Raw genomic sequence first — 25,433 nt, forward strand, 5'->3', positions numbered from 1 at the left:
ATCCGACATGTGTCAAAAATCATTTCCCAAAATATTCATAAGGAATTTATAAATTTTGCAAAATATTTTAATACATTTTTTAAAAATCTCCCTCTCACCACTAGGGGGTGCTGCAGCACCCCCAGCACCCCCACTCCCCGCGGCCCTGGTCTGAGCTGCGTGTACAACCCACGCCGACATATAAACACGGAAGACAACACAACATAACAGCAACAGAGCTCTTCTGCACCTCCGACGGTGTGCACGTGCACGTCTCTGGCGAGCTCAGTGAGAGGTGATTTGCCACATCTCCGAAGTATGAAATAGCACCGGCATTTTGACAACAAAATTCAAATGTGGCGCTGCGGACGGCGGTGGAAGTGAGGGTCGGAGTTCAGGGATAACGTATGTAGTGTGTCCCAATAGTATGCATACGCATGTATACTGCATACTACACTACATACTTTGTAAGGGCAGTTGCAGTACATACTAAAAGAAAAAAGTATGCGAAGTATGCGATTTGGAATGCAGCCTTGGACTGTCCCACAGTTAATGAGGAAGTCATGGAGAACGTATCAACGAGGGGTTGGACTTCTCCAGATCGCACATCTCTACTAAAATGGCCTTCAAAGCTCTTTAAGAAGCAATGAGAATGCAAGATCAAAGGCAATAATGAGTCATATGGCAGTGGTGGGATTTGAACCCACGCCTCCTGAGAGACTGGAGCCTAAATCCAGCGCCTTAGACCACTTGGCCACACTACCACATTCGCTGATGCTGGCACGGGTATGAGTACCGGTACATCCAATCACAATGACTCAAACAAGTAATTTGACATTTTCAAGGAGAACAGCACAGGTGAGGGCGATGAGAGAAGAATGAAGGACTGATTGTGGAACCTTGTGTTTGGAAAAGTTTACACCTAGCAGAGGATGGTTTCGATCCATCGACCTCTGGGTTATGGGCCCAGCACGCTTCCTCTGCGCCACTCTGCTGTCGGTCGGTCACCCCAGATGGGGTGACTGACTGACTGACAATTCCTGGCTTAAGAGGCCTTATCCATTAGACCCCTGGGACAGCAGGTGACTGATAAGTAACATGGTGGCACATTAAGGAAAGATAAGTCATCCAAATGTCTCATCATCATAACTCATATAATTATTATAAGAAAATATAATAACAATGGTGCACTGACTAAAACACGAAACCTCGCATGACGCAGCTGGATCATGGTGAAAACACTCACTAAAGTCAAACAGTAAATATAATATGATATAATATAAATGTTTCTTTCATATGTACAATAAAAGTTCCTCTGAAAACAAAATGTACAAGAGCCTGAGCCCTAACCCGAACCCTATCAATAAAGAAGGACCCCAGCCTGGCCCAGGTGTGTCCATGATCCCAAGCCCCACTGGCCCTGTCAGGTTTGTACACCTCTGTAAAGGAGGCTTTTTTAGGCCTGAGTCAAGTCGTAATTGGACTGTGATCAAGTGGGGACTGGGGGGATTAGGCTTTTCTTTTATTTTCTCTTGGTGTAAAATAAAATTCAACATTAACAAAGTGTAATTAACAGATGCAAGAGTGAGGCCTCAGAAACAAAGAGTAAAGACTCGGAACAATGGAAACAATGACTTCACTGTTCTGTAACAGTTGGGAATTTAAAAATAGGTGGTTGTTGTAACTAAAAGGAACTGGACTAAACACAGATTTGTTTTGTTGTGAAGTCGGTCTTTTTCTGTTTTGTTAGGTAGCAGCTGTGATGTTTGATGTGATGTTTCTCTGATCGCTGATACTGGGTGTGTGCTAGTACACCAGCGGTTGTAGCTGAAAAAATAATAATAATAAAAAAACAAACAAACAAACAAAAAGCATTTTCCATAATAGGTAGTAGGGGTGGGCGATATGAAAAAAATCGGCTCATCCACAGGTCAGTTGTCAGGGAATAATATGCCACACGGTTGATTTCCTTCTCTACTTCAGTCTGGCATTCGATGTATAAACGAGGCACCTCGACTCGACTGAAGTGCTCGCGACTTGGCATTTTGTACCATGGATCGGCTAGTTCCATGAGCTCTCGGAAGACTGGCTTGTCAACCAGATCAGTCGGGAGACCGCCTTTACATAGCAAACGCATAACGCCATCATTGAGTTGTTTATGGCGTCATGAATTTTTCTCATATGGTGTGCCTCAGAAGACCCCTGCAGCTTCTGCTGAGTGTAGTAGCATTTCTTCGCCCGACTTGGCCCAGCTGTTTCACTTCTTTCTTTGTTGACACGCAACTTTTAAACATCTGTGTGCTCCCTCTCGTGTTTCTTCTGCAGGTGATAGAAGAGGTTTGTTGTGTAGGCATCAGGCGAGGGAACGGTCTTGTGGCATAGTTTGCATATCACGGTTTTCTGCTCCATGTCAGATGCCTTGAACCCAAAATGTAGCCAAACCACAGACGTACCCCCTCTTTTCGATTGGGCTTCCTGGGGCTCTGTCGGTGTCGGTTGTGATTGCAAGAATGATGCATTTTCTAAGCCTTCTTCCTCCTCCATGTTTTCATGTCTCTGCTTGCCTGCGTGTGTTGTGTGTTGTATTCCCGCGTGTGTGGTACCACTTGAATAACGTAAAGCAGCGTACAGTCGCAAAACCAGAAACGGAGAGTCCACAGAATGGTATCTTCTTTGTGAAAATAATTTTTTATTCTTGTTTGTTTCATAATCTGAGTGCATATTGGCAGCCAGTGACAACAATAATACATTCACATTAGCCTACACTGTGAAAATTTGCTTGAATTGATGAAATGGCGATAGAAACGATAGAAGAGAAATGACGTGATAGACATTTTTCTATCGTACCTACGATATATATCGTCATATCACCCACCACTAACAGGTAGCCGTATTTGCCGAATGTCAGTCTAATAGCCCCTAATCTTATTTGATTTAAACTGAGGTACAACTGTATTTATTTTGTATACTGAGTTGTTTGTGTACAGATTAATAGTCTGCTTACTGTCTGGTTTTGTACTCCATGCAGTTTAACATAACAACAAGGGAACCACAAAAAATATATTCATGTTATTGTAATAATAATAATAATAAAAAAATCGACTACCTGTCACTTGTAATGTTAATACTTGAGATTATATAACTACCCTGAATGAATCATATTAGTATATTATCTTGAGTGCTGCAATTGTGAAATGGCAGGTGTCCATTATTTGTGTAGCTACAATCACGTGAGTCTTGAAATTGAACAGTCATTTTAGTCAGTGCAGTCCCGAAGAACGTCTTCCTGCAGCTTGAATGACCTACAGATTCTTTAGGTCATGCTAATCCATTTGTTTAGCGTCTTCTCAATCATTGCCTTCTTGCTACCAATATTTTTTTAGCAGGAGAGGAGAATTATGTGCATTGTAGCTCTTCGGTTGGTGAAAATCCAATGACTTGATGTGGGTCAGTGGTCAGCGATATTGATCACCAAGCACTAAATGTCAGACAGTCTTCATAATTCACAATGCTGCAAGAAAGCAAAGCAGCTACCCATTTGATTACATGATTAATTAGTCAGATTCTTCATCCCTCTTCTTCTCCTGCCCTTTCCTTTCAACAGCACTCTTCATCTTCATACAAAGTCACATAAACATAGCAGTTATAGGTTGGTTCCACAAATTGTTTTTTCACCATCAAGTTAACTTCTCCAATACCTCATTTGTTTGAAATTGGACATGCATGAAATGGGACACGAGATGTGTGTGTTCAAATTCTAGCCACTTTTAAATGCTATCACACAGCCAATCGATAGTTGTTCAGTGGCCATAAAGGGTATCTTTCTACGCCTGTACAAATTTTTGGTCAGGGTCTTGTTATGCCTGTCCACAGGTGCAGAATGATGCAACCCCTTTCACAATTTATCTGCAAATTTATATTGTGTTGACTAAACATACATTTAAAAGGAACGTCATCGCCATACATGGATTTTTGGAATTTTTTGTATATTTTAATATGTACTTCTTAATGCTTTTTTGATGTGATATTTATTCCACTGATGGATTCATTTATTTTGTTGTTTTCTTCATGTTCCACTTTGGTTTGGCTCAGGCTGAAGTGACTTCACAAAGTCTTACTTAACTAGCTAAACTTGACTTTCCCTTCCTTTTTATACTCACAGGCCTTCAAATTCTCTTCTCTGACACTTAAATATAGACAGGTCTTCACTTCTTACGTGTATTCCCTACTATTCTACTTTAACCCCATTCCAACCTAAGCCTGCCAGCAAGCTCTCTCTGCATTATAAAAAGACAGAGGCCAAGCAATAAGCAGGCCGGCTCTCCCTGCATTATAAAAGGACAGAACCCCGGCGCTAATTGCTTTTCATTTTGATCTCGGCAGCCTTTGAATAAGTCTCCCACCCCCCGGGTAATGGAATGGCCCTGACCGCTTTAATTACCCACCACTGTGGAGAGACAGAGTGAGTCGGAGAGAGAGGGATGGCGAGAGACAGGAAAAAAAGAGAGGATGGCTTGGCTTGATGGTCAAAAATCCAGTAGCTGGAGGCTGAGTGAAAGAAAGAAAGAAAGAAAGAAAGAAAGACGAGGAAGAATTGGTGCCACTAGGTGTACAAATTGTACATGTGTGTGTGTCCCTTACATTGATCATACAGGCGCTGTCTCAAGGCTGGCAGAAAGTGGTACAGATAAAGGGCGCTTACATGCCGCATGTGCATGACTATATCTGCAACTGGATGTATGCATATGTTAGTGTGTGTGCATCTGGGTGTCCAGCTTTGTGCGTGTGTGCTCATGCATCTGGGTGTCCAGGTGTGCAAATATTAATGCACCTGTTTCCCTCTCTCTGTGTGTATGTGTCTGCATATGTGTGTCCCAGTGTGTGCACATTTCTGTGTTTATGCACCTGTGTGTCCAGGTGTGTGTGTGTGTGTGTTTATGCACCTGTGTTTCTCTGTGAGTAAGTGTGTATGTCTGCGCATGTTATGTGTGCTCAGGTGTGTGTGTGTGTGTGTGTGTGTGTGTGTGCATGAACGTACGCATTAGCCTTGGAGGTTGATATTCTTGTGAGCCTTGAGGCAGGGTCAATGGGCCATGGTGACAGCCTGAAGGTCTACCTTCTTGTCCTGGGACCAGTAGATCATTCTAGAATGTGTGTGTGTGTGTGTGTGTGTGTGTGTGTGTGTGTGTGTGTGTGTGAGAGAGTGTGAGGGAGAGCGAGAGAGAGAGAGAGAGCCTTCTTAGCCTTGAGTGGGGGTCAGTAGGGCATGGTACCATCCTGGGACCTATAACTTATGCCGCTGTTGTCATGTGGGGACTCATCAGTTACAGGCTTGTGACTCATTCAGGTCCCAAGCCACATGTAGGATTTTCACCAACAATGTCACCGCCAAATGAAAAGTTTCAGTGATCAGCGCTGCCACAAGTGATAGCCCACTGTGAGCTGCTTTCTAATGTCACATTTTCATATTCTTTCCTCTTTGTGCCTTTTAAGTGTCATTTGCCAGTTGAACGGCCACTGAGATTACACTGGCAAGTGACACTTCAAACATTAACCAGCTCCAAAACTGTCCTAAATCAAAGCACAGTGGTTGTATCATATAAATTATAATACGTGGTAGTGTCAGAATAAAACCTAGCACCTTCAAAAAGTCAAATTTTAGGATTTCAGACAAGCAGCCCTTAATTTACATTGCCTTTAAAAGCTCATCTTTTTTTTTTTTTTTTTTTTTTTTTTTTTAAACCAGTTTCTTGAGCCTCAGGGTCCTGGAATGCTCTCTTCCTTCAGATCCAATACAAACAAATCATCAAAATTGGAGTTATAGTCATCTTATCTGCATTTGTGCAGCATCAACCCTCAATCTGCCTCAAGAAACAGCATAGAAGTTAGTGTAATCATTTCTGCAACATGCTGCTGTCATCTCCAATCTACCCCACTGTGCTGTAAAGACGAAAATAAACCGAAATCATGCAGGTTAGTAAGGCCGTGTACCACAAAGCCTGCAGCTCTACCAGTTTTGAGAGAAGTGAACCTTGAGTCACTCTAATCTATTTTATACAGTAGTCATAGCTGCTTTTTCCATGAAATATTTGATAAATCAAGGTATTTATCTGGTTTATTTATTCATTTAATTCAGTTATGCAGGGAAATGACTCAGGAACTGGTTAAAGAGTGGGAGACTGATTGAATAAAAGGATTTTAAATTTTTATTTACTTATTTATGTATTAATTTTTACATTTTTGTCAGCATATAGATTGAAAAAAGAACACAAATCATTTTTAATAGTCTCTATGCTGTTATACTTTTTTCGTTGGCTGTTTGTACATATCATATGTTGGTCCTTACTTTTATATTTTTGCTGTTATTTCTTTGTCTCAGCATACTGCCTCTGACATACTCTTAATATATATATTTTCATTCATGCAATTGTTATGTAGTTATGTTTGCATTCTTACTGATGTGTGTTCAGGTTATGGTTGTTCACGGTGGGGTCACTGTTGGAAAAGAGATTTTTGGTGAGACTCACCTGGATAAATAAAGGTTAAATAAAAAGAAAAAAAGAAAAATCATACAATTTTATTAAACAATTTGAGATGTATTTGTTTGTAAATCCTGTATGGTCAGGTTTTTGTCTTCTCCGGTTTTGAATGGCAAAATTAAATTTACAGCAGACTCAGAGCAGGTGTACAATGCATGTCACCAACTCACATCATTTTTACTACTTTGAATTATTACACAGCATTAAGAAATACATATATTAAGGGGATAGTTCATCCATTTAAAAAAAAAAAAAATATATATATATATATATATATATATATATATATCTCACCAACCCCTCCAAGCTGTTATGTAGGACAGTAGTGGTGATGTTTCCCCCATCGCTGATTACTGGCTGGATTCTCCAAATGCTGATTGTTAGCCTTGTTAAAGAGAGAAGTTTGAGTGTGATGATATACCTGAGATTGTGGTGGAACAATGCCAGACGCTGACTCATACGCAGTGATGGCACCGCTGTGGGTTGGAAGAGTGTGCCAGCAGCTGCTTCGTGGCCACCCCTGGCCTTCACATCCCTTTGTGTGGTGGTGGTGCACTGTTAAAGTTACACAGTGAACAGTTTCAAACAGTTTCTGTTAACTTCTTGCACAGTTCTCTGCAAAGGTGTAGTGCCATTCACTTGCTCTCCTTTCTTATGCCATATTTTTTGAGCTGTGGTCCCACTGCTCTTGCTGCAGAACACTATTTCTTTATTTGGTTTCAACAGCACTGGGTATTACCTCAGTTTCTGTGTCAACGAAATCCTTCTTTTCCACTCTCTTTAATGCAAATTTGGTGCAGAACATTATGAATGTAGTTGTTCTTTACCTGATATGACATTTCTGAGGCATAGCCATTATGTCAGTTCATAATCATTACAGTCCCACTTCCCACTTACATGTGATTGGAATTCATCAAAATGCACACTTTAAAATCAGATGCTTCTGAATGGTTAATGAATGTGGTCATTTGTTCATAATATTTTATATTGAAATATGTATGCAGATTTATGAGTGTATTGCTAAATGAGGGTCACTGCCTGGAAACAAATTGTTTCACATTTGAACACCTGTGTAACTATGAAAAATAAAGTTGAAATTAATCATCCGTAGTTGCTACCTGCATCATTTAATAACAGTTCTAAAGTTTCCAAAGTTTAATAATACCATATTATGGAAGGTTTTTGCTTGCTTGGGTTGACGTTGAGCTCAGCCTCCTCCTGTGCATCATCATCTGTGATATGCTCGCTGTCCCCTGCTAGGTGGATTAAACATTCATTCATTCATTCAGTTGCTCTCTCCCCCTTCACTCACCTCCTCTCCTGTCCTGCCTCTCCTACCTATTATTTCTACTCCTTCTCTTTCATATCTCCATTTACTCTTTTCTTTAAACTCCCCTCCTCTTCCACTCTTTCCACTTAGGTCATCCTTTCCTTTTCCTTTTCTTTTCTTTGGCCTATTTGTGGAGATTTGTCTGCTGGCTTGGTGTAGTTTTAGAAAAGAAACCACTTTTGTGTTGTGTGTGTGTGCGCATGTTTGCTTATGTGTGTGTGTGTATCTGTGTTCTCAGAGGGGTGTCTATAGTCTGAAGTATTTCTACGAGGCTTGTGACCTTAGAATCTCAATTGCACTCACAGCAGGTTCACACACACACTCACACACGTGCACATACATTCACATTCCCTGCTCTGTCAAACATAGTCAGTGTCCCGTTTTCATGCCTGTGCATTACTCCTCCCTGTACTTTGTGTGTTGGTTTGTTTATGCCAGCAGCACTTTTCACTGAAGAGAAGACCTGTATGTGTGTGTGTTTGTGAGTGTGTGTGTGTGTGTGTGTGTGTGTGTGTGTGTGTGTATGTCTGCTGTCCTATGTGTGTTTCTCTGGTTTTGTGTTTCCTTTGCATAACTGTGCATTTGGCTGTATCACTGCATTCACCAGTGTTAACACACACACACAGACACACAGACAGGCACACACGCACATGCACATGCACATGCACATGCACGCACACACACATGCTCATTCAACTTCTTCCAAGACATGTCATTTAAAAAAAGATCCACCTCATTAAAACATTACCCAAAACTCTCTCCCACATATCAAAAGACATTCTTCATCAGAATACTTGAGCATTTTTCAAATTTGAATTTTGACTGAAATGCTCCTTTACACATCACTGTTTGAGGAACCAAATGAATTTCAAATGGTTCTTCACATCTATTTGAAGACAAGACAATAGATTCAGTATCAAACCTGTTGGTTCAGAACAGTACCAAACAAGATCAAGCTTTCAGTGGTTTTCACTTCAAGCATGTATTTTGTCTCAATTGTCCTTTATAGCACCATCACCCACTGCTCAGCAAGAATATATATACAGTACAGGCCAAAAGTTTGGACACACCTTCTCATTCAATGCGTTTTCTTTATTTTCATGACTATTTACATTGTAGATTCTCACTGAAGGAATCAAAACTATGAATGAACACATGTGGAGTTATGTACTTAACAAAAAAAGGTGAAATAACTGAAAACATGTTTTATATTCTAGTTTCTTCAAAATAGCCACCCTTTGCTCTGATTACTGCTTTGCACACTCTTGGCGTTCTCTCGATGAGCTTCAAGAGGTAGTCACCTGAAATGGTTTTCCAACAGTCTTGAAGGAGTTCCCAGAGGTGTTCAGCACTTGTTGGCCCCTTTGCCTTCACTCTGCGGTCCAGCTCACCCCAAACCATCTCGATTGGGTTCAGGTCCGGTGACTGTGGAGGCCAGGTCATCTGCCGCAGCACTCCATCACTCTCCTTGTTGGTCAAATAGCCCTTACACAGCCTGGAGGTGTGTTTGGGCTCATTGTCCTGTTGAAAAATAAATGACGGTCCAACTAAACGCAAACCGGATGGGATGGCATATTACTGCAGGATGCTGTGGTAGCCATGCTGGTTCAGTGTGCCTTCAATTTTGAATAAATCCCCAACAGTGTCACCAGCAAAACACCCCCACACCATCACACCTCCTCCTCCATGCTTCACAGTGGGAACCAGGCATGTGGAATCCATCCGTTCACCTTTCCTACGTCTCACAAAGACACGACGGTTGGAACCAAAGATCTCAAATTTGGACTCATCAGACCAAAGCACAGATTTCCACTGGTCTAATGTCCATTCCTTGTGTTTCTTGGCCCAAACAAATCTCTTCCGCTTGTTGCCTCTCCTTAGCAGTGGTTTCCTAGCAGCTATTTGACCATGAAGGCCTGATTGGCGCAGTCTCCTCTTAACAGTTGTTCTAGAGATGGGTCTGCTGCTAGAACTCTGTGTGGCATTTATCTGGTCTCTGATCTGAGTTGCTGTTAACTTGTGATTTCTGAGGCTGGTGACTCGGATGAACTTGTCCTCAGAAGCAGAGGTGACTCTTGGTCTTCCTTTCCTGGATTGGTCCTCATGTGTGCCAGTTTCGTTGTAGCGCTTGATGGTTTTTGCGACTCCACTTGGGGACACATTTAAATTTTTTGCAATTTTCCGGACTGACTGACCTTCATTTCTTAAAGTAATGATGGCCACTCGTTTTTCTTTAGTTAGCTGATTGGTTCTTGCCATAATATGAATTTTAACAGCTGTCCAATAGGGCTGTCGGCTGTGTAGTAACCTGACTTCTGCACAACACAACTGATGGACCCAACCCCATTGATAAAGCAAGAAACTCCACTAATTAACCCTGATAAGGCACACCTGTGAAGTGAAAACCATTTCAGGTGACTACCTCTTGAAGCTCATGGAGAGAATGCCAAGAGTGTGCAAAGCAGTAATCAGAGCAAAGGGTGGCTATTTTGAAGAAACTAGAATATAAAACATGTTTTCAGTTATTTCACCTTTTTTTGTTAAGTACATAACTCCACATGTGTTCATTCATAGTATTGATTCCTTCAGTGAGAATCTACAATGTAAATAGTCATGAAAATAAAGAAAACGCATTGAATGAGAAGGTGTGTCCAAACTTTTGGCCTGTACTGTATATATATATATATATATATATATATACACTATATTACCAAAAGTTTTCGCTCACCTGCCTTTACTCATACTATGAACTGAAGTGCCATCCCATTCCTAACCCATAGAGTTCAATATGATGTCGGTCCACCTTTTGCAGCTATTACCCCTGCTAGAAAAACCAGCATAGACCAGCAAGGCTGGTCACCAGCAAAACCAGCATGGGGTATGCTGATTATACCAGCAAAACCAGCATATGTTGTGTTTTGGTGCTGGTGACCAGCATCCCATGCTGGTTATGCTGGTCACCAGCATTCCATGCTGGTTATGCTGGTCCAGCATCCCATGCTGGTGACCAGCATAACCAGCATGGGATGCCGGCCCAGCAAACAGGCCTGCAGTGGCCCTTTACAAGCCCACTTAGGGCAGCCTTAAGGGCCCCCAGTGGGCTGCCCGCGCAGGTCCCCTGAGAATTTGCTCATTGGCAAAATGTTGGCCCCTCAGTGCTGGTCCCACATGGGCAGTCCTCATTAACCCCTAAGGAAGCCTGCACTGGCCCACTTAGGGCTGGCTAGAGGGCGCCCTCGCTAGGCCCACACTGATTTTGCAGTTAAATCCCCCTAATAATCTAAAACAATAAATCAGTTCCACACATAAATGTATTTCAGCTAGTAGTGTAGTTTCTTTTGGGAGTTCCATACATCTGAAATGGATGTGGTCATTGATGTATGCATTGTCAAAAATGTACAATAGTCAAAAGGATTCCAATCAATTCATTTATTAAATACAAACACATTACACTGAATGAAAAATGCTCTACTCTGCACATTGCAGCCTTATTCATTTAAGACAGGGTTGTCAAACTGGTGCCATGGAGGGCCAAGAGGCTGCAGGTTTTCATTCCAACCGAAACCTCCACCAGGTGATTTCACTGATTGGTTCCTCCTTTCTGATACAAGGTGAGGTAATCAGTGAAATCACCTGGTGATCTATTGATATCTATTGTTCGTGACCCCCTAGCTCTTCCTACTAAACATGGTCAACGGAACATGAGAGGAACTGTAGTCAAAATTCAAATATGAATGATTCAAATTCAGTTACTAGTGACACATTTTTCAGCCCATACTTCAAACAAAGAAAAAGCAAAAACTGCAAAAACTCTGACCTCTGATGCTGAAAATATATTCTTGTGTGCTGCTAACATGTCCATACTTCAATTGAGGTGATGTATTGATTGGCAAAGCTCACTCTTCCCCCAAAGTCTCTTGCTAGCGCTCCATTCGTCCACCCGCTGTCTCTTGAATTCCGTAGCCACACCTTAATCTCATCCTCAACTTCAGAATCCTGAGGACTTGGCTGGAGGGAGCATTTTCTTACAGCCTCTGAAACATAAAAGTAAAGGGGCCTATATAAAATAATGTGTGTAGTGAGCAGTATCTATATGCTATTTCTAATACCAGTGTTACCAAACAGTCATTTATTTTTGGCGGGCCGCCACAATATCAACACTGTCCTCCACATATTAATTTTCTATTTCCAGAGTTGCGCACCATGTTCAATCACTTAGACAGCGTAGCAGTGAATATCATGTTAAATATGCTGACAGAGTGGATGTATTCCTTCTTTGTGTGTGTGTGCTTGAGTGTGAGAGAGATATACCTTAATCTCTCTACTCTGTGTCACAAACCAGGAAGTCAAGATCAACTCCTCTTCTGTCTGTACTTCTTGGTTTTCTGTCTCTGTCCTGGAAGAGAGAGTAGGGTGGGAACAAAGAGGGAGAGAAACAGAGGGATGGAGTGAGAGAGAAGGAGAGTAGAGAAAGAAGGCCAAGACGTGGGTAATTTTCCTTGTGAAAGACAATAAAAGCACGTTACAGTATCTGTTTATTCTAGAATTCACATTGTTTGTTTGAAGATAACATTTGACATTATGAGCATATTTGGGTGTGTCATTTGTTGTCATTTGTTGTACAGGGCTCCAGACTGCGACCAAATGGTCGCTTTTTGCAGCGACCCTTGAGACAGCGCAAGCATATTTGGCAACCACTTGCACGTGTGCAACTTGTAAATTTGCCGACATTTTTTTTATGTCTAAAAATGTCCAGGAACTAGCGGTTATGAAGGGAAGGAGTTTTAGGGAGGTGTCGTTCGGACCTGATCACATCTGGATCAGCTGTCAGTCAGTTCAATAGCTGTTTGTGTCTGAGCACATCAGTGCTGTAATATTAGGCTCATAGCCATCTGAGTTTCTCTCTCTGTACTGTTACCTGATCAACAAACATCTGCACTGAATAAAAACCTGCATGCAGTATTTAAACTGTGCACTGTGTCAGGCAGAGGCACACAAATAAGTTTTACTGAAAAGAAACGTTCATATTTTTGATTATTAGTATTGTCTGTTTTCACTGATGTCCTGATTTTAAAGTCACGGTTTAATAACCCATAATTTTAAATTTTGTCTTTTGTTCATCACACTTTATTGAGGCTAAATGCTTCAGGAAATTTTTTCTTTTATCACTTTTATCAGCGCTCAATGGTCAGCCTGACAAGTGTTTTTTTTCCCCCTAGCAAACAGACTCATCTACTCGCTCTGACTTAAGTCCATAAAAATAATCCAAATCCATAACAGTTCACATGGGAAGTAGCTACTGATGAAAAGAAAACTATTTCTGATGAATGCAGTCATTTAAAAACTGACTGGTAGTTCTGGAAAAAAAACAGCTGCTTGGTAATATTATCTCTGCTAATACTGACCACCATGCTGCCCATTACAAGTCACTTACACGCATCAGACACCGGCCTCCAAGTATCACTTCATTTTTAGCCAGAAAAAAAGCTGTGTACGTTAAGCCCTGACTTCTAATAGTCTATTTTAACGTACAGTAGCCTTTAACGTACAGTAGCCTACTTGGTACACAATACATTTCTCTCGCTGAGTTTCTCCACTGTGCTTGCCTCCTCACTCTTACACGTACTGAACTCCGTTTTACACTGTGGACCCTCCACGACTAGCATGAGTAAACCGTGAAGTGCCGTGAGGATGCGCAAACCGGCGCAAACAAAGTGGACTTGAGTAAGTAGAGGGTGTAAGGCCATGTTTAACAAATGCCCCCTCTGTCTCCTATCCGCAGAAACATAGTACATACGGAGAGACTGTGACGTTAGCTGAAAAAGGCACAGACCCACACCGAGGAGTGTAGGTGGTGTGACCCACGCAGCTGACAAATCATTCCCGGACCCTCAGCCTTCCTCACGCACACACTCAGACAGGTGAACTCTCTCCCCCTCAACATGGATTATTAAAATTATAGTAAAAGAAAAACGTCGGCAAATTCCACGCACAACGACGCGCGTGCTTTGCGAGAGAAGCTGTGAAAATATTGGCGCTGTCTCAAAAATGCCACGATCTGGTCGCAGTTTGGAGCCCCGACTGTTGTCAGAAAATTAAATACTCTCGCAGGCCACTGTGGTAATCGGACATGAGGAATATGAGAAACAGGATGATAGGGACCACTAGCCCAACCTTATATTTATTTTTCGCTGAGTGAAGTTTAAGCTAAGCCAACCGTCAACGTCAAGGTTTGGTAGCTGACAAAGATAGCTAACATTCGTCAACGTTCGAAAAAATGGCTAATGGTCTGAATTAACTAAAACCATACTCAAATACAATCCCAGGAGAACACACACTATGACAATATTTGCTGTAACATTAAACTTTAAGATGAAACATTACAATTAAAACTCACCTCGGCAAAATACCACCTTCAGCCAGAAGAAGTAACGGTCGCGTTCTGTTCCGGTGGGGATGTGAAGAGGCTCAAGTGCGTAGTGATATATGGCACCTCTTCAGCAGAAAATAGTTCCAAGCACGGACGTAATTTGGGGAGGGGGCAGGGAGCATAGACATAATATACGTAGACGCCTCATAGGCTGCCGCTGCCTATTGGAGCTGACGTAGCAGCCGGCCGCCATCTTGGATGGGTCTCTAATGCGCTCCCACTGCATTTATTTCTACTGTATCCCCAACTTTAATAATCCATAACTCCCCGAATTTTTACCCGATTTTCCCAGGGTTTGGTTTGTTACAAACAGCAGAGTTTCAGTTATGATACAGGATGCAGTCACACATTAAAAATACGTACTTTCATGCTGAAAGACGTTGTATTATAACAAAAACATATGGTATGGCATATAGATACATGTATAAATGAATTAATTTTATAATTTAAAAAAGAAACAAGTTTGATTGTTCATTTGAATTTATTTCTCTCTCTTTCTCTCTCTCTCACTCACACACACACACACAGAGGACATCACTGACAGTCTGACCTGTCCTGTCAAAATCATCAGGCTTGAAGTGCTCAGTACAGAGCTTTGACGACTTGGTCGCAACAAAAACCTCCCGTCTTATAGCAACTTCCCACTGCCTCCTCAAGCACGTATCACTGGGAAACCTTTAAAAAGAAAAAGAAAAAAAAAACAGCAAGAGTCAAAGAGAGAGAGAGAGAGAGAGAGAGTACCAGTTCCTGCTGTAATAACGTTACACGTAAGTAATGATGATATAATATTATAAATGGTAAAATAACCAAAATTATTGTTCAGTCTTACTTCTGAAAGGTAATCCCACGCGATCTGGTTTAAATCCTGTGCCGGTTATTGCAATTATAAGCTGCACAAAATACCGGCATTTTTGCTAGCTCTCCATTGACTCTGGTTGACTCTGGTGCTAGCCTAGAGTGAAGAGACCCATCCAATATGGCGGCGACGCTGCTCACGTTCCAGCACGTCATGAGGCGTCTACGTATATTATGTCTATGGCAGGGAGGACATGTCCCCTCCACTTTTTCAAAAGGCAGTTTTGGTCCCCTGCAGTTTTTACTGTCCAAAAACAATGTTACGCTATATTAAATGGAGACCGGTCAAGCACTGGGACCCAGCGGAAAACGGCCGCTCAAGCTGAAGCCTGTTTCCCTTGAGACCGCCCACAAGCTCTTCGATTGGCTCTGCCGTTTCTTGCTAATGTGTGATTGGCCGTTCCCGCTGCCACTCACTGGTTGTAAACAGCGCCTGGACTTGCTCTCCGGTGAAAAAAGGGGAAAAAAGCGATGCGCATCACCGGTGTTTAGCTCGTTAGCCAGGAGTCCGTCTTCATCTGCCACTGTAAGTCCAATGATCGACGACACTATGTGTTTGGAAGCTTTGGCTAAATTGATTATGTTAAATGTTAATAGTTAACTATTCTGTGGTCTTTGAGTCAAACTGACCCGTGTTCACTTTTCTTTTATATTTAAAATTATATTTTCTTCCATATAACTGCCTGAAAATGGCAGATGGTTCTCTGTTACACTCACTTCAAATAAAATTGATGATCACTACTTGCATTGAATTATGGATATATATATATATATATATATATATATATATATATATATATATATATATATATATATATAATTTATTTATATATATTTTTTTTTCAGTTTCTCCCCTCCTGTGATATTCCCTGGTCAATTTGATCTGCCCATCACTGGGTGGTGCTGGGTGGTGGTCCAAACACTTGAAATGATTTCATTTCATTTTCACATATACCAGTCTGCGATAATCCATCCATTTATATGCCTGAGTTTAACTATTGTCAAAATAATTCAGAATTTCTGCTTTTTTTTTTTTTTAACTAAAAAATGAGGTATAATTTTATGTAAATGAGGTCTATTGACCAAAAAAATGGTAAACTGTTAATTTTGAACCCTGCTAAACCTTTTAAAACATCTATTATCTATTATATTATCTATTAAAAATTATAGGCTTTTCTTGTTAAAAACAAAAAATAATATTTGTTGATGAGTTTTTAAGTGATCATGTGTAGACACAATCCAATTCAAATAATGGATTTTTTATGCATTCTGTGCAGAGGCTATAAATGCAGTCTCTCTCTGAATTTCAAATTACATTTAAAAAAAAAAAAAAAAAAAAAGCCGCCAAAGCGTGGGAAATGACTTTGGGCTGCCTGCACAAAACCAGCATGGGCCCAAAGGTACAAAACTTGCTCTGGACCCAAATGGGCTGGCCCACACTGGGCCAACATGGGCTTTCTGTGGGCAATCCACTATTATGGGCTGCTTACGGAGAGCCCGTGGTGAGCTCAGAGCTCTGGGCCTTGCCTGGGCAAGCCAGCACTGGGCCGGTGTAGGTTTGGTCTGGGCTGGCCCTAGCCCACAGTGCCCACAAAAAGCCTGCGTGGGCCCCACTGGGGCATGTTTGCTGGGGGATGCTGGTCACCAGCATGGGATGCTGGTCCAACAACATCCCATGCTGGTCCAACAACATCCCATGCTGGTCACCAGCATGGGATGCTGGTCCAACAACATCCCATGCTGGTCCACCAGCATCCACCAGCATTTCCATGCTGGTCCACCAGCTACACCAGCATCAGACCAGCACTAACCAGCATTAACCAGCATAGACCAGCAAAGAATCCATGCTGGTCTATGCTGGTTTTTTTAGCAGGGACAGCTTCAACTCTTCTGGGAAGACTGTCCACAAGGTTGAGGAGAGTGTTTATAGGAATTTTTGACCATTCTTCCAAAAGCGCATTGGTGAGGTCACACACTGATGTTGGTCGAGAAGACCTGGCTCTCAGTCTCCGCTCTAATTCATCCCAAAGGTGTTCTATCGGGTTCAGGTCAGGACTCTGTGCAGGCCAGTCAAGTTCATCCACACCAGACTCTGTCATCCATGTCTTTATGGACCTTGCTTTGTGCACTGGTGCACAGTCATGTTGGAAGAGGAAGGGGCCCGCTCCAAACTGTTCCCACAAGGTTGGGAGCATGGAATTGTCCAAAATGTTTTGGTATCCTGAAGCATTCAAAGTTCCTTTCACTGGAACTAAGGGGCCAAGGCCAGCTCCTGAAAAACAACCCCACACCATAATTCCTCCTCCACCAAATTTCACAGTCGGCACAATGCAGTCTGAAATTTACCGTTCTCCTGGCAACCTCCAAACCCAGACTCGTCCATCAGATTGCCAGATGGAAAAGCGTGATTCATCACTCCAGAGAACGCGTCTCCACTGCTCTAGAGGCCAGTGGTGGCGTGCTTTACACCATTGCATCCGACGCTTTGCATTGCACTTGGTGATGTGTGGCTTGGCTGCAGCTGCTCGGCCATGGAAACCCATTCCATGAAGCTCTCTGCGTACTGTACTTGGGCTAATCTGAAGGTCACATGAAGTTTGTAGCTCTGTAGCAATTGACTGTGCAGAAAGTCGGCGACCTCTTTGCACTATGCGCTTCAGCATCCGCTGACCCCTCTCCGTCACTTTACGTGGCCTACCACTTCGTGGCTGAGTTGCTGTTGTTCCCAAACGCTTCCATTTTGTTATAATAGAGCTGACAGTTGACTGTGGAATATTTAGGAGCGAGGAAATTTCACGACTGGATTTGTTGCACAGGTGGCATCCTATGACAGTTCCACGCTGGAATTCACTGAGCTCCTGAGAGCGGCCCATTCTTTCACAAATGTCTTGTTTCACAGTCTGTATGCCTGAGTGCTTGATTTTATACACCTGTGGCCAGGCCAAGTGATTAGGACACCTGATTCTGATCATTTGAATGGGTGAGCGAATACTTTTGGTAATATAGTGTATATATATATATATATATATATATTAGCACCAGAATAAATGCATGCAAAGTGGAGGCAAACATAGTGAGATGAATGCAGCTTTGCTCTGTCTACTGAAATGAAGAGGCATTTGCCAGAGAAGTTGAACTTTTTCAACTGTAGTGGGAAATTGGCCAGCTGCAGTGGAACTATAAGGCAGGACAGGATCCAGGACCCTGTGCTTACAGCAGGAAAAATGTTCACTGTGTACTGGTGACCAATAACACTGGCAGATAACATCTGGACACAAAGTTTACAAAAGCTAAATTCCCAGAAGAAGACATTAGTGATGCTGCTGCTGGTGCAAAGGATTAAAATGCAGCATGATAGTATAATGCTGAGGCATAGGTTCACTTAATGTAATTTGTCTCTAAATTGTCTCTATTGTTCAGGTGTGCAACGTATGCTGTGTCAAACTCTCAGCCGTCCTGTTACCCAAACACAACCTTTTCCCTCGCCCTCAACCAACCTGTTGCTGATCAGCAGCAGAGTATTAAAGGAAGGTAAATGAAAACCTAACTTTTTCATTTAAATGTTTTTATTATCATCAGCGGGTGTAAAAAACAAACAAACAAACAAAAAAACATCATGAAACAAATCTGAAGCTTTCCATCCTTCCATCCAAACTGAATCAGATCCATACCAGAATCAGTTGTCCTCTCCTGAGTCAACAGTGAGTGCCATCCAATCAGAATACGACCTGTTTATATTGATCCCGCCCCCTTTTGATTGATCCTTCAGTTGCACCTGTTATCCTCCTGGAGCCAGAAGAGGTGAGGTCAGAGCGCTTCAGTGTAAAGATTCAGCTGGTAATGGCATCAGTCGTGGACTTTCTCAACTCAACTGTTGGATTACTATAGAAAATGCAGCCCTAATTACTTAAATATCGTCTTTAAGGAACTCTCAAATCTTGGTGGATGTTGAAAATTGTATTCAAGATTAACACACAAGATTAACACAACAAGAAAATCCCTGTTTTTAATTCGATGTACCATCCCTTTAAGGCTCATGGTAGCCTATCACGAAATAAGCCCACATGTCTGCCTTGTCTTAGCTCCTTAAAGATTTAAACACAATTATATAATGTAGCTTTAATGCCATGAATGTTACCAAAGCTGAGAGAGGAAGCTGAACCACAAGACAAAGAGAGCAGTTCAGGCTTTTTATTATTATTATTATTATTATTTCTTTATTTTTATTGGAACAGAAATGTGGTGGACAGTGGAGCTAAATGCTATGAAATTTTCCACTATATCTGATTCCAAATATTTACCAGTAACAGGACTATTGCTGTCATTGTTACATACTGATATTTATAATAAAGACATAATAATAAGCTGTCATGAAATTGATGGTTGTAAAATGATGGTAATTTCAGAGGATTTCCACTAGCATTGAGGCTTTGTGCTCTTTTTCTAAATGGTTTCAACACAGAAATTTCACTATGTGCTAGCTCATCTTTCATAATGTAACACACAACTGTCTTCCATTTAAAAATGGAATAATAAATGGAATAATAAAAGTTTATTAAACAATTACAAAAGAATAGATATGACTCCACTGTGATAATTGCATTATACAACATTATGAGACCTTCCACCCCCACATACACACTCCTAGCCTCTTATTCAGAAACCTGAGACAGACATTGGCCTTATTCAGACAGCAGCATTCAGTCACTGTGAATGGCAGGTAAATAGACATTGATTGTCGATAATTGTCACAGCGCTCTATGGATTTGTGCCGGCCTCCAGAAAAGGGCAGATGCTATCTTGGTCTCAACTATGGCTGAAGCTAAATGGAGAGATGCCGATATCTCGCTCAGCTAGATTCACAATGGGACAGATAGATGAATGTCTTGTCTCAAACGCTTTGTGTGTATATGTGTGTGTGTGTGTGTGTGTGTGTGTGTATGGTGAATCTGTCCGTCTCACTCAGCCACACACACAAACTAGGTGAAACAGACAAATGTGTTGCCTCAGTCAGTGTGTTTGTGTCTTTCTTATTCTCCCCCTGCCTGTATCTATTTCTCAATCTTTCTCTCTCTTAACTCACTGTGTCTGTCAGCCAGTCTGTGCATTGCTTTCAATGTTTTAATTTATCTGTATGTATCTATAAATACTTCTCTCAATTCCCTATCCATTTTTTTTTCTTAGTTATGATCTCAAACAGAGTTTCCAGGACACACAGCTTACAGCCTATTACCATTCTTGGAGCTATGTACGACTACAGATAAACATCCAGAGATAGGACTAAACATGCCTACAGGGTAAAACTCTCATCCTGGGGCTTGCAGATTCTCATCTCAGCCCCATATTTTTAGATCATCACTGAGCCGTCTCGCATGATGTGAGCAATGTTCAAGTATCATTGAATGAATGTGATGAGTGTAGCAGTGACTGCCCTCTCTGTGTGTGCTGGGATGGGAGCAGAGTTTTGCCCCTCCCTGACCGCAGAACACACGCTGTGTGTAGGGCCTCATGTTGCACTGGGGGCCTCACACACTGTGGTACACCTCAGTGGCCCCGGTGTGAGCAGCTTGCAAGGCCTCCAAGCCATCACTCTCGAGACCTGGAAACGCAGAGTCGTCAGCTGAGGCCTGTCATAGACCGCATGTATTGCTGTAATGATTGACAGTCAACATCTGACCAATCACTGCTCAGAGTCGGGCGCAAGTGCAGGTGAAGAGATGACACACAATTTGAACTCGGCGCTAGCAAGAGGGAAAAAAGGTGGGTATGTTGTTTTAGAAAAAAAAAGTAAAACTTTTAATTAAGCTATTAATTGATGATCTAATTTATTTTTCATTTCAGATATAGTTTGTTCTTATCAATAAAGATTGTTATATTAAATGGCATTTTGTTGTGAGCTGATTTTGTGCCTGTGTGGGAGTGTAATAACAAACTTTGCTCAGGGCCCCAGTTCAACCAGGGGCCGCTCTGGCTGGGAGACTTACAGTAACAACCTCGAGAGCTTCAATCCATTTGGCAAAAAAACAAAAAACAAAACAAAAACAAAAAAAAATAAACAAAACTCAACCCTAATTATTAACCTTTTTTAATGTTTTCTTTATTTCATTTTCTTTTTCTTTTATGTATGAAAGTACATATATATAATATTTTTTTAATATATATATATTTATATATAATATTTTTGCTGTTATTATAGTTTTGTATTTTTATTTGTATTAGCTTTAATTTTTATTATAACACAGTTAACTCCCTGTCATGTCGACGTCCCAGTCTCAATAACCATCAGCACCAACGCCTCCTCATGCTGGTGCTCGCACATTTGACCAAACTGACAAACTAAAGATATTTTTCTATATTTTTATTTATCACAGGTAGTGTTGTGAGTGCACCACATTGTTTCAGTATTTTTTTGTAAAGTCTAGTTATTTTTTATTACTCTGGACTAGTTTTATTTCGGACTTACTCTGGACTATTTTTTATTTCGGCTACCTACAAAAAATTTTTCACACCTGCTTTTAGTTTTTACTTAAGTTTCAGTTAACTATAATAACCTTGATGATAAACATGTTATAACACAGTTTTCATGCATCAGTGCAGATACTAAAGATGGCTTGTAAAGTGTTTGTAAAGTGTATAAACCAGTCTTTATAAGGGCATTCTTATTGTAAAAGGGCTAGCTACCTTTTCAAGTGTAACAATTTAGAATATCACCACAAACACAAATTGATAAAATAAGGTAACTATACACCAAAAAATAACTACCTCAAACACATCTCTACAAGAGTCACAGCATAATTTTTCAATAGCTGCACCAAAATATATAATTACTGTTGCACATGAAGGGAAAAGGGTAACAACAATAGCGAATGAAGAGTCACATTGTACATGGCTAATCTGTTGATAATTGAATGTTATTGTTCTGTGGCCAGTGTAATTCATTTTGTCCTCCTCTGCTTTGACAGTGTCATCATGCCATTAAAGCCCTCAATGAAGCGAACTGCATTTCACTCAGCTGCTTTGCCACAGAAGACAGAGGAGAATGGAAATTGCAAAGGAGGTGAAGGAAACGCAGCATATGTGACTGTCCGGTAGGTTGATAAATGCCACAACCCGAGGGATAGCAAGTGACCAACACACATACACTCACACACACGCACATACACACACACACACACACACACACACACACACACACACACACACACACACACACACACAGAAAGACACAGGACTAAAATTTTAAACATATCTCCAGGGCAAAAGCTATAAAAAAATATTTAGTATTTTTTATGAGTGTCATAACTCAACACAAACACACTCACATTCACATACACTAACTCATATAAACACCAACACAGTGGATACCACAGCGTCAAATATGTGTGAGACTCATCATGATTAGTGGAGATAGCCATATTTCACGCTCAGACATGTTTGGTTTCAGGAAAGTTTTGGAAATGAGTGAAGTCATGAAGTCGCTGGATGGGGCCTTTCCAAGTGATTCATCATGTCACGATGGCTTGAATGTAGAAAGCTGCTGCGTGGACCTTTTTGTTTTGTATACTGCTTCAGCAATATGGGTTGTGATCCACAGAAACACACAGCCATTGAACTGAATGACAGCACACAGGCTGAGATAGAGAGACCTGACAGCGAGCTTGTTTTTGGTCTGTATGTGAAAGTGCGGCAGGTGAGAGGGGCAGGAGCAAGATAGCGTGATGTGTAGAGACAAAGGTGGGCAAGACAGAGGGAGGTAGAGCGAGATGAAGAGTGACAGAGGAGAAGACAAAAACAGGGCAGTACAGGAAAGACGAGGGAGGTGGTGTGATATCTGCTCCCCGGCTCGGAGCCGGAGACGGAGGGAGACAACGAGAGGTAGGGAGATTGGAAAGATGGAAAGAATTAACAAAAGATGACACCAATGGAGAGAGACAGGAAAGGGAGAGTGAGACAGAGAGAGCCAGGTAGTGATAGGAGGTGACAGACGATATGGAAAGGAAGGCAGGGGTCGGAGAGATTGCTTTCAGTATGACTTACAAGTGTTCACATCACTTAGAGAGTAAAGTAAGCCAATGTCTCTATCCTTAAAGAATATCAAGAGCTGACACTATTAAGATGTTCAGTCAACAAAATGTACTGCCAACACTTCATAATAACCACCATTAATAAATGGTAAATTGACAAACAATAGTTAGCAGTTATTTTACAGTGAACAAAAATGAGATAATTTATTGTTTACTTCTTACACAGTTACTTGCACATATTATAACATTGCATACACAATATTAAGTGTTTGTTAATGATTACCAAATGATTTGTAAGCCTTTAAGGAATCACTTTTAAAACATCGTTACATAGATACACAGATATTCTTTAAACACTTTGTTAAGGGTTAATAACTGGTTTACAAACCAAATATTATCCAGTGACCATCTATCTAAATAATGCTTACAGTTGGTTTATATAGCATTGCTGTCTAGTGAAAACCCTGTATGTGCAGTTTTGGTGATTTTCATGTGTTAACGTAGTCTGGGTATTTACATGCTCCTCTATGGGTTAAGAAAGTTCTACAACCGTCAGGGTTATGACACCTTTACAAAATTAATGCTATAAACTGAAAAAATGTACAGTTGTCAACCTAGAGATAAGGCTGTTTTCCTTAGGAAGCTAACATTAGTCAGCTAACATCAACCATGGCCTTTCTCTAACCTTAACCAAGTAGTTGTGGTGCCTAAAACCTAAAATCTGCCTGAAATCTAAACAAAACCCCTATGTAAAGATAACATTAGCTTGCTTTTGTTAGCGAGCTAGCAACTTGTGTGCATATGTGTACTTTGGTGTGGTGGTGGCACGTAATTTTTCCAATTTGACTGGATAGGCACTGAGTCCATGGTGTTGGCACAGAATTTAATTTCATATTTTATCCTTATTCATGTTGTTAAAGCATTCTAGGACATATAATGAAGTACTTCACAAATTCAGCACCTAATTCACAAAAGTTCTTAAAATATATCAAACTTATCTTGCGACATTGTTGAGGGAGTCATAAAGTTAGCATAGCAGTCAACCAGTTCATCTTACTAACATTACAGTATCTCCAAATCAATTAATGGTAAGCAATACCAGCCTTTATCTGTTGTAGTATGCTAATATAACGTTTGAGACATTATGCTGCTTCACTGAAAACCAAAGTATGCCCGCTGACACGTGCATAACCATCCTGCCGCTAGCGTCAATATTTTGTTGACACTGAAAGTAGTTTCCAGCTGGAACTGGAACATTTGTCTTAGCAGAGATTTGAGAGGTAATAATAAAGACAACTTGCCGACTAAAAGCATTAGCTAATGTTATTAATTTCACTCCATTTGCTGTGGCCTATTGACTGTCATGGCTGATAGGCAGTTTTCACAGCAGTCATTTTGACGTGAAACAGCAGGTCAACGCATGTGTTACTGTTGATGTTTATTAAGATTCTGTTCCACCGGGTGTGATAGAGTCTTTCCAGTGAGCCAGCATGAACAACATCAGGGCCCTGACTCTATTTGACCGGGAACAGAACCTTAATTAACATCATTAGTAGTGTTTAGCCTGCTAATTGTGTCAAAATGGCTGCTGTGAAAAGGCTCTATTTGGCCATGACCTCTGCTCATCTCATAATATCAAAGGATCATTTCAGATATATACACATATTCAGAGCCCATATTTATTTTATCTAGTCCGATCTGTTTAGTTCATTTCTTTTTAGTAGGGATGCAAGATAATATTTGCACATCATTGATATCAGCCAGTGAAATATCAGTATTGGCCTGATATGAAAATGTATGCCGATATAACATGCTGATGTATGAAATAGGTCAAATCTGCCCTGGTTGTTTCTGTTGTGAGGATTGTCTCAGAGAGAGTATCATCCAAACCTGTTTAAAATGATGAAATTGACAGTTATGTTTGAAAAAAAATGTTATATAAAGATAAATATGGCATGTTTTACATAACCTAAGTTGAAGTAGTTTTCTTATGTTACCCAGTGGAATGTGTACATTTTGAAAAGCATTGTATTTTATGTCTGCATCTGCCAGTAGGCCTTCACAATAAGAGCAGGCATAATGATAAAATGTTAATTCCACTACAGGAGAGACTTGACGTTCCCTGCAGTCGGCCTACAGAGTAGGAAAATATCTGCATATGGGATATTGGCAAAAAATTCAATATTGTGCATCCCTACTGTTTAGAGCTGGTTTTTTTTTTCCCTTACCCTCAGGTCCACTGTTGTTTAAAATGTGCCTATATAAACATGAATATT

General features: G+C 40.9%; 1 long non-coding RNA gene and 1 other non-coding gene across 2 annotated transcripts; both read right to left on the minus strand.

Moving 5' to 3' along the window:
- Positions 1–661: 661 nt before the first annotated feature.
- On the minus strand, positions 662–743 carry trnal-uag (transfer RNA leucine (anticodon UAG)). Its single transcript has one exon. It is a non-coding gene; the product is annotated as a tRNA-Leu (tRNA).
- Positions 744–11,225: 10,482 nt separating this feature from the next.
- Positions 11,226–14,288, minus strand: LOC115366721 (uncharacterized). The gene is made up of 3 exons (XR_003928857.1): positions 14,246–14,288; positions 12,160–12,244; positions 11,226–11,882 (listed from the first exon to the last, which is right to left on the minus strand). It is a non-coding gene; the product is annotated as an uncharacterized LOC115366721 (long non-coding RNA).
- Between the last annotated feature and the right edge of the window lie 11,145 nt (positions 14,289–25,433).

This window comes from Myripristis murdjan, chromosome 10 (genome assembly GCF_902150065.1).
Source record: "Myripristis murdjan chromosome 10, fMyrMur1.1, whole genome shotgun sequence".
NCBI classification, from domain to species: Eukaryota; Metazoa; Chordata; class Actinopteri; order Holocentriformes; family Holocentridae; genus Myripristis; species Myripristis murdjan.